General features: G+C 37.2%; 1 pseudogene; it reads right to left on the bottom strand.

The window, feature by feature from the left end:
• Window positions 1–1,826: 1,826 nt before the first annotated feature.
• Window positions 1,827–2,411, bottom strand: LOC101561516 (annotated as a pseudogene).
• Window positions 2,412–12,595: the final 10,184 nt, after the last annotated feature.

Raw genomic sequence — 12,595 nt, 5'->3', positions numbered from 1 at the left:
GAATACTATAGATTCAAACTCTGTAGCTGTCTATTCTTTGCGTCAGCACACTTCTGACTGTGCGGCTGCACAGCCTCATATGATTGTGCTGCATTCCTTTTTATAGCAAGAGCACAGTGAGTGCTTCTCATCCATTACCTTGAGTGTGTGTTAGAAGCCTGCTAATTCAGAATTCCGGGCATCAGCCTTGAAGATGCACAACAGGAGTAGGGACTAGTGTGAGGGCATCTTTACTCGGAAGTGTAGGGACAGGGAGCACCAGAACCAAAGCCTAGGTGGGAACGTGAGTTGTGAGGAGGCTCCCAAGGAGCTGACTTTAACCTTGTTGAAATATAAGAACAGATTTATGGATAGAATTTGGGACATGTGTGAAAGAGGCAAAAACTGTAAGTCATTTTCTTAGAATATGAAGTTAGAGGAAGTCTGTGTGGATTCTAGAAAAATGAGAACATAAATTTGTGCTAACTCCAGCATGTAACCTTTACAAACAGTCTGCTCTGTTTTCCTGGAAAATTTGGCTGCAGGAAAGATCAGTTCCACTAAATGGATACATTATGGTAAACTTATCTGTTCCCTGATTGTTGAAAATGTATATCATTTCCATTTTTACTAATATTACGCTATGATTAACATTTTTGTACATGCACTCCTGCTTCTATGATGTTTCCATTAAATATTACATTATACTCTTAGGACAGATATGATTGTAGAATTTAAAACAAAATGAAACTGAATAAGATTTATATCTTACAAGGATAATTCTAATGAAAAGAAAAAGAATCAGAAATAGGGAGACTGGGGCCGGTGAGATAGCTCAGCAGACTAAAGTGCCTGCTCAGGTAAGCTTAGGCAAGCACAGGGACTCTGGTTCAATCCCACGACCACGTGCTGCGCCAGCCCCACTCCCAGGCTGGACTGAACTGGCCAAAGTCCAGACAATAGTGGTGCATGCCTGTAAGCCCAGCTCTGGGGAGGCTGAAAACAGGAGGATCACCACAAGTTCGAGCTGCATAGTGAGACCCTGTAGCAACCAAATACATAAAAATAAAAGAAATTGGGAGATTGAGTAGAAACTATTAGCAACAATAATTCAGGTAGAATTAAGGCATTGCCAGGGTCAAAGATTATGAAAGGAAGAACTGACAGAAGAGATGTTTGCATAAATGTAGCAGGGAGAGAGAAGAGGAAGTGCAGCCATTCCTTTATCTCTACAAGATGAACTTAGTGAATTTGAAGTATAAGACATAAGAAAAGAGTACAGAGAGATTAGTTAGGATGTAGTTGTAGAGTACAGGAGAAGTGGCAGGGTTAGTTGTAATTTGTCTGCATATAGGTGATAATTGAAATTATAATTCCTTAAGATATCATTAGACAGGTATATCATTGAGAGAGAAGATGTCAAGAAAGGTTATATGCCTGAGAAACTTAAAATAACATGGAAGGGTGGAGAGAAGAGACTGTTACTTTATTTTTTATTTTATTTTGTAGTTTAGCACAATTATTTGTGATCTCAGCTGTGGTCATAGCTGCAAGTCAGCCTGTACTCAAATCATAACGTGCTCTTCCATTCCTCTTGTCCAGTACAGAAGGATCTTCCAGGTGGCACACCAACAGAACAAGGGACTTAGATGATGCCATCTTCAATGACAGTGCCATCCAGAGAGGGGGAGGGTCATGGCACATTGAACCGTGGCTTCCAGAGGTTTGGAAAAAGAAGCCTTTGGGGGGCCCAGCCTGCCTGGCATTTTGATGCTGCTGGTGTGAGTTTTGTATTCCATAATGGTGTTGGGAGGTAGGTGAAGCATGGGCCAAAATGTGTCCCAGATTCAGACTGTGGTTGCTTGGTCACTGACAGTCTTATTCCATACGGAAATAATGTCCTCCTGGAAGTGGACAGAGACCACAGCCCCACAAGTCTCCTTCTCAATCATGAACTGTTCCCCCAGCAAGGCCAGGATAAGCTTCTTCCAGCACTGGGAGGCTAAGCCCTTCCACAGCTGAATGATCCACTTGCCACCATTTTTATTTGTATCATCTTCCCACATGGGTTTAATTCCTTCTTTGAAGGGATGCAAGTCACTGTGTCCTGTCAGGTCCCCAGGATGTACCATGTGGATACAAAACCTCCAGAATTGCTCCACAGAGGCAAAGGTGCTGATCTGCTTGATATTCTGTTCATAGTTCTGTGAGCTGATAGGACTGCCTGGGATTCTCCTGGAGTACCAGAAAGTGTAGTTGTACTGCAAGGGATGTTCTGCCGGTCCAGGGACCACAGTGTTCCTCTTGCTGCTGTTCTGACTCTTGTCTTGTTCTGTTTTTTCCTTCTCACCACCTTTCTGGGTGCTGTTTTCTTTATTCTGAACGTGGTCTCCACTGTCATCATCTTTCAAGGCATCAAATTTGTTGTTCATCCTCTTGCAGCCACTGTCGCCACTGCCTCACCGAGTAACTTCCATTCTGCTGGATCCGAAACTGTTATTTTATTTATTTATTTATTTATTTATTTATTTATTTATATTTTAGGAGTCTACAGGGTGTTCAGGGTCTCCCTACTAGATCAGACCCGTAGTGATCCACCTGTTTACCCGCCCAAGAGCTGGGATTACAGGTGTGCGCCACCACGCCCAGTCTCAATGGCTGTCTCAGCTCGCCCTGGGGGAGGGGCTGGCACGGCAAGCCTGGGAATCGAACCCCCGTCCCCTGTGACTGCTTGCAGCAAGACTGTTACTTAAAAGTAGAAGTCAGTGATACAGGAACACTTAAACTTGGTGTGGTTAGAGAAACCAAGCAGAAGAGCTTCAAAATGGAATGCCAAGTCCTAATGTTAACAAGTGTAACGAGACAGATGAGAAAAGATCGGGCATCAAAAGACGCTCTGACTCAGACTGCCTTAATCATTCCTGCTTCCAAATTGGATGGAACTGATGTATTTGTGAATTACGCGGAAAATTTATACTTGATTCTTGTCTTATGGCTAAATTCACATAAACACACACATATATGACACATGTATGTGTAAATGTATGTATACACATACATGTTTGCATATATTCTATAACCATTTTTTCCTCTTTATATATTTAGACCACATAGCATACATTTTTAAAAATGGTTTAAAGGTTTTTTTAAATAATTTTATTGAGAAACAAATATCAATGAGACAGTTTTGCAACCAATTACTGGTACATTTTCAATAATTAATACATTGCATATTGTTGTCTTAGTGGTTATTCATTGTACAAGATGCAGACATGATATCCTGTCTCAAACACCATTTTAACAAGCCTCTCTATTCATTGAATTAAGAGAAGCTGAGCTAAGAGAAGAGGAGCTGTATATCTATCCTATTTTGAGTATATAGATACAAAAGGGATGTTCATTTCTGCCCCACTTTTTTGGTTAGTCTTGTCAGAGAAGGGCATCCCATTGTCATTTAAATATTGTAGGTGCTTGAATTCAGCAGAATCTCCCAGTATAGTCCAGTAGTCCATAATAGTAGTGAGTTTTCCATAAGACTGGTAATGTTAATGATATGTAAATCTAATCTTTTTTACTAATATTAATCTTTGATCTTTTACAATATCCAATAATATACTTATTATAATTTCCCTTAATATTTACAGAATTTGAAAATTGAGTCTAAGATATAATCTGGGGTATCTAATAGATACTTAATGTTATTGAATTCTTTATTGAATAGTTCAGTGAATCAATGATTTTGACCTTAAAGTCTTAATCTAGATACAAAAATGTAATCTCTTTCTTTGAAAGAGATATTAATGCTGTGCTACGTAGCCTGTGAGCACTCATGCAGCTAGAGGTGATGCAATTTGAATGTATGAGGCAGCAGACATGATCATTCATCACTTGGTTTCAGGTGCTAAGGCACGCACGTTACATCCCATTTCTCCATCTAGCAGAATCTGTACTTGTGTTCTTTTTCTTCTTTCTATCCAATAGTTGAATACATCCTGTATCTTCTTAAGCCCAGCCCCTTCATTGATGGACTCTGCGGTATGCTCATTGTTATGGCTGCGTCTAATGTCCTCCAAAGCCTCAAGTGGCCATAGGTAAAGCTTTTCAGTGGTGGCGGGATTTATAGTGTGTGATGCTGGGAGTAACTGTGTGAGGCTGGTATTAAGGATATGTAATTACTAAATTATTCCATTGATGAGTTTGGCATAGTTCTGGGTACGGATAATCAGAAGCCCCTGCCCTGGGTGTGGGTTGCACCACCTAAAGGGCAGGTAGCTTGAAAGGGGTGAAAGCCCAAGCAGGCAGGCTGCTGCCATGGTTCCTTTGCTACTTTGCTGCTTGTTGCTTTGCTACCTTCCTCCTGCCATGAATTGTTTCTCCTTAGCCATGCAGTCCTGCCTCAGAACCAGCCACCTAAGAACTGAAACCTCTTCAAACCTTTGCTCCTTTTACTTTGAGTGTCAGGTATTTTGTCTCAGTGATAAAAAAAGTAGCTAATATATCCATAAATATGTAACACTATTTTCTTGAGATTAAAAAGGCCCAGATTTATAGTACTGCTAATTTGTATGGTGTAAATAGCCCCATTATTACCTGTTTCAGACTACTCATGTAAGGGTTCTGAATGTGGAGTTGGGAAGAGATCTTAGTAACTTACTTTTAGGAGCCTGCATAAATGGTCTGCAGAACACTATTAGATGTTTAAGTCTTACTCTTTGTCACCCAAGAACACTGCTCTCAAAATTCTTAACTCTTGTCCTTGAAAGATCAGTTTCTCTCTAGGCACGCTTCTTTAGCTGCATGTTATTTTATTACTTTAGCAGTCTGAACATATTATTTCACCCACTGAAAATGAAAATTAAAAGCCTACTTTACTTCTGTCTCCAGTTACTAGGCCATTCTGCTTTCTGTAAAGCAAAACTTTTCAAAGAGTTGTGCATACTTGCTACATGTATTTCTTTCATTTAAATTCTCTCTCATAGCTAGTGGATTAAAGCACCTGCTTAGGCAGACTCAGGGACTGGGAGTTCGATCCCCTGGCCTGCCGTGCTGACCCCCCACAGGGGCGCACTGAGACGGCAATTGAGACTGGGCATGGTGGCACACTCCTATAATCCCAGCACTTGGAAGGCTGTAAACAAGAGGATCACTACAAGTCTGATCTACACAGTGAGACCCTGTATACCCTGTACACCTTATCCTAAGTGCAAAAATAAATAAATAAATAAATAAATAAATAAATAAATAAAATTCTCTCTCACAGTTAGATTTTGCTCTCACTACTCTACCAAAATACTTTTTTAAGATTGGAAATGATCTCATGATTTCTCAGTCTAATAAGTAATTCAACATTTAATTGCATATTTAAATCCAACTGAGCCAATATTTAATTCTGCATCTCCACATTATTTGACTTATTAGCACTGTTAGACGCTTATCTTCCAATACTGCTTCCCTCTCCTGGTTTCTCTCCATCCCTACCAACCACTTTTCAGCATAACATGTTGGTTCTTCCTCCTTTCCTGATTTCTTAATGCTAAAGTACCTCAAGCCTCGGGCTAGAGACTTCTTTTCTCTGTTTATACTTCCTCCTTCACAGATTGGTTGCTTGATTTTAATTGCCATTTTTAAAAGGACAACTCCTAAACTGATGTCTCTAGCTCAGAACTTTCCCCTGAATGCCTGACTTAGATGGCCAAGAGCTTTTTCAGCATCTACACTCAAAGGTCAAATAGGCACCTATAAATTATCATGCCCATTTCACTGACCTTCTCAGACCAAAAAGCTACAACTCTTGTTGCACAGGTCCTGCTTTACCTTGGTCTTAACCATCCAGTAGAAAAGTATGAAGACGAAATATAGGAAGTAAAGCCATGTTGTTATGTTGAGCTGTGGGGGACTCAGGTCAATAATTTCTGACATTGCCAGTTAAACAGAAGACCCAATGCTACTATGGGCTACTGGACTCTTTTAGAATATTTTGCTGAGTTTACACACCTATAATATTCAACAATGGAACTTAAAAAAATTGGGATATAACTATGAATGTCCATTTTGTATCTGTGTATTCAAAGTGGTTGGGATAGATATATAGTTGCATTCTCTTAATGAATAGAATGATTTGTTCTAATGGTGTTTGTAAGTAGGATCACAAGTCTGCATCTTGTACAGTAATTAACCACTAAGAAGAATATATGCAGTGTATTATTTGTTGAAACTGTACTTTCGATTTGATTTGAAATTGTCTCATTGCTATATGTTTATCAATAAAACTTTGAAAAGAAAAAAAAATAAAATTATCATGCCCAGGTCTGAGCTTCTGCTTCTGCCCAGCCCCATCTGTTCCACCTGTAGTACAGACCATCCTAACTATGAGTATCCTTGCTACCCATTGCTCAGATCAAAACCTTGACAATCATTATTGATTTCACCCTCTCACACTTCACATCAATCTTTTAATATCTATGTTCAAAATACAAAACAACTAGAATCTGATCATTTTTTTTCCACATTCACTTTTATGATCATCTTCTACCTAGAAACTTTCTAACTGGTCTCCCTGCTTTCACCCTCATCTCTAATATTCTCAGCATGATAGCCAAGGTAAATCTCTTAAAATTTAAGTGAGATCATGCCCTTCCCTGCTTAAAGCTATCCAGTAGTATTTCATCTCATGGTGAATAAAACCAGGATTCTTAGTACAAGGACAAACAAGGCTCCCATGCAAATGGGCCTCTGCCAACCTCTGATTTTCCTACTCATTTGACTCCAGCTACACTGGTATCCTCCTCATTTATTAAATAAGTATGTTTCATTTTAAACTATCAAGGCTTTGTACTTGCTGTGTCTTACACCTACAGCACTCCTCTAGGTATTTGCCTGATTTCATCGAATGTGTTTTTTTCAAAATTGTTAAAATTATTAGAAACATTTTTTTGTGGCACTAATTAACAAGGACACCTGCAGTGAGTCCCCAATCTCCTGCCTGTGTTATGGTGCTCTGTGGGAAAGAAAGAAAGAGCAAGTGACAAAATACAGGGGTGCAGCAGGGCTTTGGAATGATCCATGTTTTCTAGGGCCAAAGACCCAGTATCTCTAGTTAGCCACCAATTTATTTAGCCTGTGCAAGGGAAGGGAGGACGGTGCTTTTCCAGGAACAGCATAGCAGTGGTTGAGTGGGCAAGTTTAATATCATAACTGAAACAAGTGAAGATTCATCCCCACATCTGGGTGCTAGTCTCCCTGTATTGTCTGCAACAGACTTACTCCTACTCTGAGCCTCACTGACTAGAGTAAGCTAGATTTCTGCATTCCAAAACTGGCCAACAAGGCAAGGGCAAGTCAATTTATAATTTATGGTCCCCAACATAAACTCTGAGTCCCTTCAATGTACTCCATGCCTCCATATACCTGTAGAGTACTGAAATATCTATTTGCTTTAATTGCAAGTTTCTTGAGGGCGGGGATTTGTTCTTACTTCTTTTATTCCCTAACATATCTCCAGCACTTAGAAGAGTCACTGGATTGTAACAAGTACAGAGTAAATATTTGCTAAGAAAATTAATTGTATAATCTAAGTCTAAAAATGCTATGAGGCAGATATTGTCAACTTTCTTATGTTACAAGTTAGAAACAGAAACAAATATATAAATTCACACTCAAAGAGCTGTTAAGTTCAAACTGAAATTGAGCTCAACTTAAATATAAGCTAAATGGGACAACTAGAAATTATTAAGAGCCTGGACTTCATTAAAATATGAACCTTTGGTTATAACAAAAATTTTCATTACATAATGAAAATAGTAGTTATATATAATACATGTGAATAATAATGATTTCTTTCAAAGTGTAAGGAGATTAGGAAAAATAATATGATTTGAAGTAGGTGTAATAACTCACTTTCCTCCTATTATAAATTAATGAAAATCATCTTAGTAAATTATGCATGTCTTGAAAACATTTCTTAGTTAATATATAAAGAAATTTTTCCCTTTTGAATCTAAAAGTCGATTGTCCAGTAGAGCAGACTTCTATATGTTGGGTGATCATAGTTTACATTTGTCATTGTTTATAGTGAATAGTTTATGTTATGCACTGGCTGATACACTCTAGGCTGTCATAGTGTATACAGATGTAGAAAATAGGCAAACTGACAAATGCCGAGCTATTATAGTTTCACTCTTAATTTAATCTACTGGACTATACAGATATAGAGTGATACAAAATACTCCACCCACCATAGTAAGATACTTACTATGGTTCATACAAGGCTGCCATGGTACATACTGAGCTGTTAAGGCTCATGGAAAAATCTATCATAGTGCATACAGGCATAGAGAGTGGGAGCCACCACTGTTTGTAGTGGTTGTCTTGACACATTCTGACATATTTTGGGCTGTTACAGCAACTATCTCTGTCATGGTATATGAGAACTAGGCATGTTCTAGTCCACAGTGTTAAGTGGTACTCAGAGGTTTATAAAAGCCAAATATTGTGGTATAATCTATATAGTTTATTGTCATGGTGCATGCAGACTGTATAATGAGGCCTTCACAATGTACACGGAGTAGCATGTCATACATAGTAGCATACTGTGGGCTGCTGTGTGCATGCGTAAGGCTGCGACAGTGCATGGAGGCAAATATGTTGGTTTGCTTTCATTTCACAAGACTGTCATATAATGAGCAGGTTAACAGGGGTCATGCTATTTATGGATTCCAGTATGCAGACAATTAACAGGCAAATTAACCAAACAAGCTTCCTGTATTATGGCCTGATGATGGAAGCTCAAACTCCTATATCAAACAACTATCGAGTGCTAATAATACTATATTTAACTCAGGCTTAGTTATAAGATGTATACTTAAATTGAAAATTCCTCCATTTCAAAGAAGGTACCTAAATAGGTGAATGGTTGCTTTTCTTTCCCCAGTATATTTGAGGAATATTTTGGCTTTCTTCAGTCATTTTCTTTAGTCACAAGTAAATATATATATATATATATATATATATGGCAATAAACATATTTTGTTGTCCCTAACAGATAATTTGATTTTCTATACACAGAGTGGACTATTCTTACATCAATAAATTACAATACTAGTCTCTCATTTCTCAAGGCTAAATATATTTAAGTATTAAAAGAAATGATTGATAATTCCAAAAAATTAAACTGTCTAAGAAGGTAATAGACTTATTTCACTTATGAGTATATCTTCAAGTGGCATCTACTTATATATGAAGGCTTTGAGTTTATTTTTCTTTCTTTCTTTTATTTTTTTGTATTTTAGGGAAGGGTCTACAGGGTGTTCAGGGACTCACTACTAGATCGGACTCGTAGTGATCTGCCTGTTTACAGCCTCCCAAGAGCTTGGATTACAGGCACCATGCCCAGTGTCAGTTGCCATCTCAGTACTCCCCAGGGGCGGGTCTGGCTCAGCAGGCCCTGGGGATTGAACCCCAGCCCCTGTGCCTGCTTGCAGGCTCTTTAATCAACTGAGCTATTTGGCCAGCCCCTTGAGTTTATTTTTCTTTATAGCTGAGTAATATTCCACTGTATAAAAACACATCTTTTTCATCTATTTCTCAGGTGATGGGAATTTTGGTTGTTTCTAAGATTTGGCTATCACAAATTATGCTGCTATACATAGGCACACACATATCACTATGATACAATGTTTTCAGTTCTTTTGGGAAAATTCCCAGAAGAGGGATAGCTGGACTGAATGGGATTTACAGTCCTAGTTTTCTACGAGTCTCCACACTGATCTCAATAATGGTCGCACCAGTCTACATTCCTATCAGCAGTGGAGAAGGGTTCGTTTTCCCCTGAAGCCTACCAGTGCTGTGATACTCTGTAACTCAGTGGTGTCCAAAATTTTCTCATCAAGGAGATTATGGGGCCACAGAGGACAGTAATTGACAATGTATACTAGGCCTATGGAGAGTCACCTAGAGAGAAAACATTCTCTCAGGCTTTCACAGGGAACAAATTAGTCAAGCAATGACCGTGACTCATCCAGATGGCTGACAAAAACAAAAGATCTACAAGGCGCTGTACATGGTTTCAGGGTAAATCTTGAGGGGATTTGACTGACCTTGTCAGATATGAAAATTACATTTTTAGTTACATAGGTCTTGTTTTAACTTGTCTTAACCATCCAGCAGAAAAGTATAACCATGAGGTATAAAAATAATGCCATATTAATATGCTGAGCTGTAAAAGGCTCAAGTTAACAACTTCTGACAATTGCCATTCCTGTGGATAACCCACTATTATTAAGGACTATTGGGCTATATTGGGTTATTTTACTGAATTCAAGTACCTACAATCTTTATACTGGCTTCAAGTATGTAAAGGTCCTTTAAAGACTTCTCCAATTATAGCTTCTCTAACTGCAGTGCAACACCCATCTCTGACAAAACAGAATGAAAAAGAGGTATATAAATAAAGGACCATTTTGTAGTGAAAAAATGCATAAAGAAGATAGGATAGATATACAGCTACTTTCTCTAGCTCAATGAGAAGAAAGTTTTGTACTAATATTGTTTAGACAAGATATCATGTGTATATCTTGTCTTCTGAATAACTACTAGGAAGACAACAGTATGCAATGTATTAATTATGGTAATCGTCTTACTAACCTGTTTGGAAACTGTTTCTTTGCTATTTCATCTTTTTTCTCATTAAAATGAATAAAAGATAGAAAAGAAAGCAGTTGATATACATGTAAAAAGGATAAGGTAATAGAATATATATTTTTAAATATGTAAACATTAAGATATGGACTGAATATAAGAAACCATTAATATCACTTGGTCTATATAATAGATATCTTTATAAGAATAAAATATAATACAAGGAGACAAACAATGCAAATTATAATATCACATCTACTAGGGTTTCAGACAACCTGATGCCACATTTTGTCAGCATAACCACTGGTTGTGCTGAAATGTGCCTACAACATTTACACCTCTATTTTGGTGGTTAAAATCTGAGTTCTAAAAATAAGTGCACCTAGGAAAACTGGATAGCCAAATGCAAATGCAAAAGTATGAGACTAAACCTCCATCTCTCCCCAGTAACAAAAAAATCTATACAAAATTAACTATAAAACTTTAGAAAAATAACAGCAGAAATACTTCAGAGCATTGGCATAGGCAAGCATTTTCCGAGTAAGACACCAAAAAGCACAGACAAGAAAAGAAAAAATAGACAAATAGGATTGTATCAAACTAAGACTCTTCTGCAAAGCAAAGAAAATAATCAAAACAGCAAAAGACAACTTACAAAATGGAAGAAAATACTTTCAAGCTACTCATTCCAGAAGGAATTCATATACAGAATATATAAAGAAGTCAGACAGCTCAACAGATAACAAGAACAAATATCCCAGTTTTAAAATAGTCAAATTATATGAATAGGCATTTTTCAAAAGAAAATATACAAGTGAGAAATGACTATATGAAAAAATCCTGAATATCACTAAACAGGGAAATGTAAATCAAAATCACAGAAATGTCTTCTCACTCAGGTTAAAGTAGCTATTATTAAGAAAAGAATCAATACTGGCAAGGATAAAGGGAATGCTTATACACTTGATAAGAATGTACACTAATGTAGCCATTAGGGGAAATAATATTGAGTCTCTTAAAAAATAGCAAAGATCTACTATATGATCCGGGTATCCTGTTATGGGGTATATACCCAAGGAAAGAAAATCAGACCTACATTCTGCATGTTTATCACAATATCACATAAATTTAAGTGTGTGTACACAGACAAATGCATAAAAAGCATGTATATCTACAAACTAATAGTCAATTACAATAATAGAGTGAAATCCAGTCATTTGCAACCACATAGATGGAATTGGAGAACTACATCATAAGCCAGGCAAAGAAGACAAATGTCACATGTTCTCACATATGTATAGAAACTAAAAATTTGATTGCATAGTACACAGTAAAATAGTGGTTGCCAGAGGCTTGGAAAGTGGGTAACAAAGGTTGGTTAACAGGTACAAAAATAGATTAACTATTCTATAAATATTCCCTAGTGCAATGGGGCAACTATAACTAATAAATATGTGTATATATATAAATTGTACATATATATGTATATAATATATATATATAGCTACAAGAGAATATTTTCAATATAATAAAGAAGCAATAATAAAGAAGCAATAAATGTTTGAAATAATTAATACGCTAATTGGCCTGATTTGAACATTATACATTGTATGCCAGTATCAAAATATCATGTTGTTGCCTATAAGTAATGTACAAATATCCTGTCAAGATTTCTTTAAGGTATATCCTATGGAGAAACACTCCAGAGACCAGCAATTAATAGAAAGTGAGAGTGGAAAAAGTGATCAATGTCACGGAAAGACATATGAATAAAGCCATTCAAGGCTGTCAAGGCACAGTTGTGCTGTGGAGAAACATATTTGAAACTGCTTATGAGTTTTTTTTTTCAAAGTTTTATTGACAAACAGATAGCAATGAGACAGTTTCAAATCATATTGGAAGGACAGTTTCAACAAATAATACACTGCATATATTCTTCTTAGTGGTTAATTGCTGTACAAGATGCGGACTTGTGATCCCA

This window comes from Octodon degus, unplaced genomic scaffold (genome assembly GCF_000260255.1).
Source record: "Octodon degus isolate 3935 unplaced genomic scaffold, OctDeg1.0 scaffold00334, whole genome shotgun sequence".
Classification (NCBI taxonomy): domain Eukaryota; kingdom Metazoa; phylum Chordata; class Mammalia; order Rodentia; family Octodontidae; genus Octodon; species Octodon degus.
This window is presented reverse-complemented; position numbering and strand designations above follow the sequence as displayed.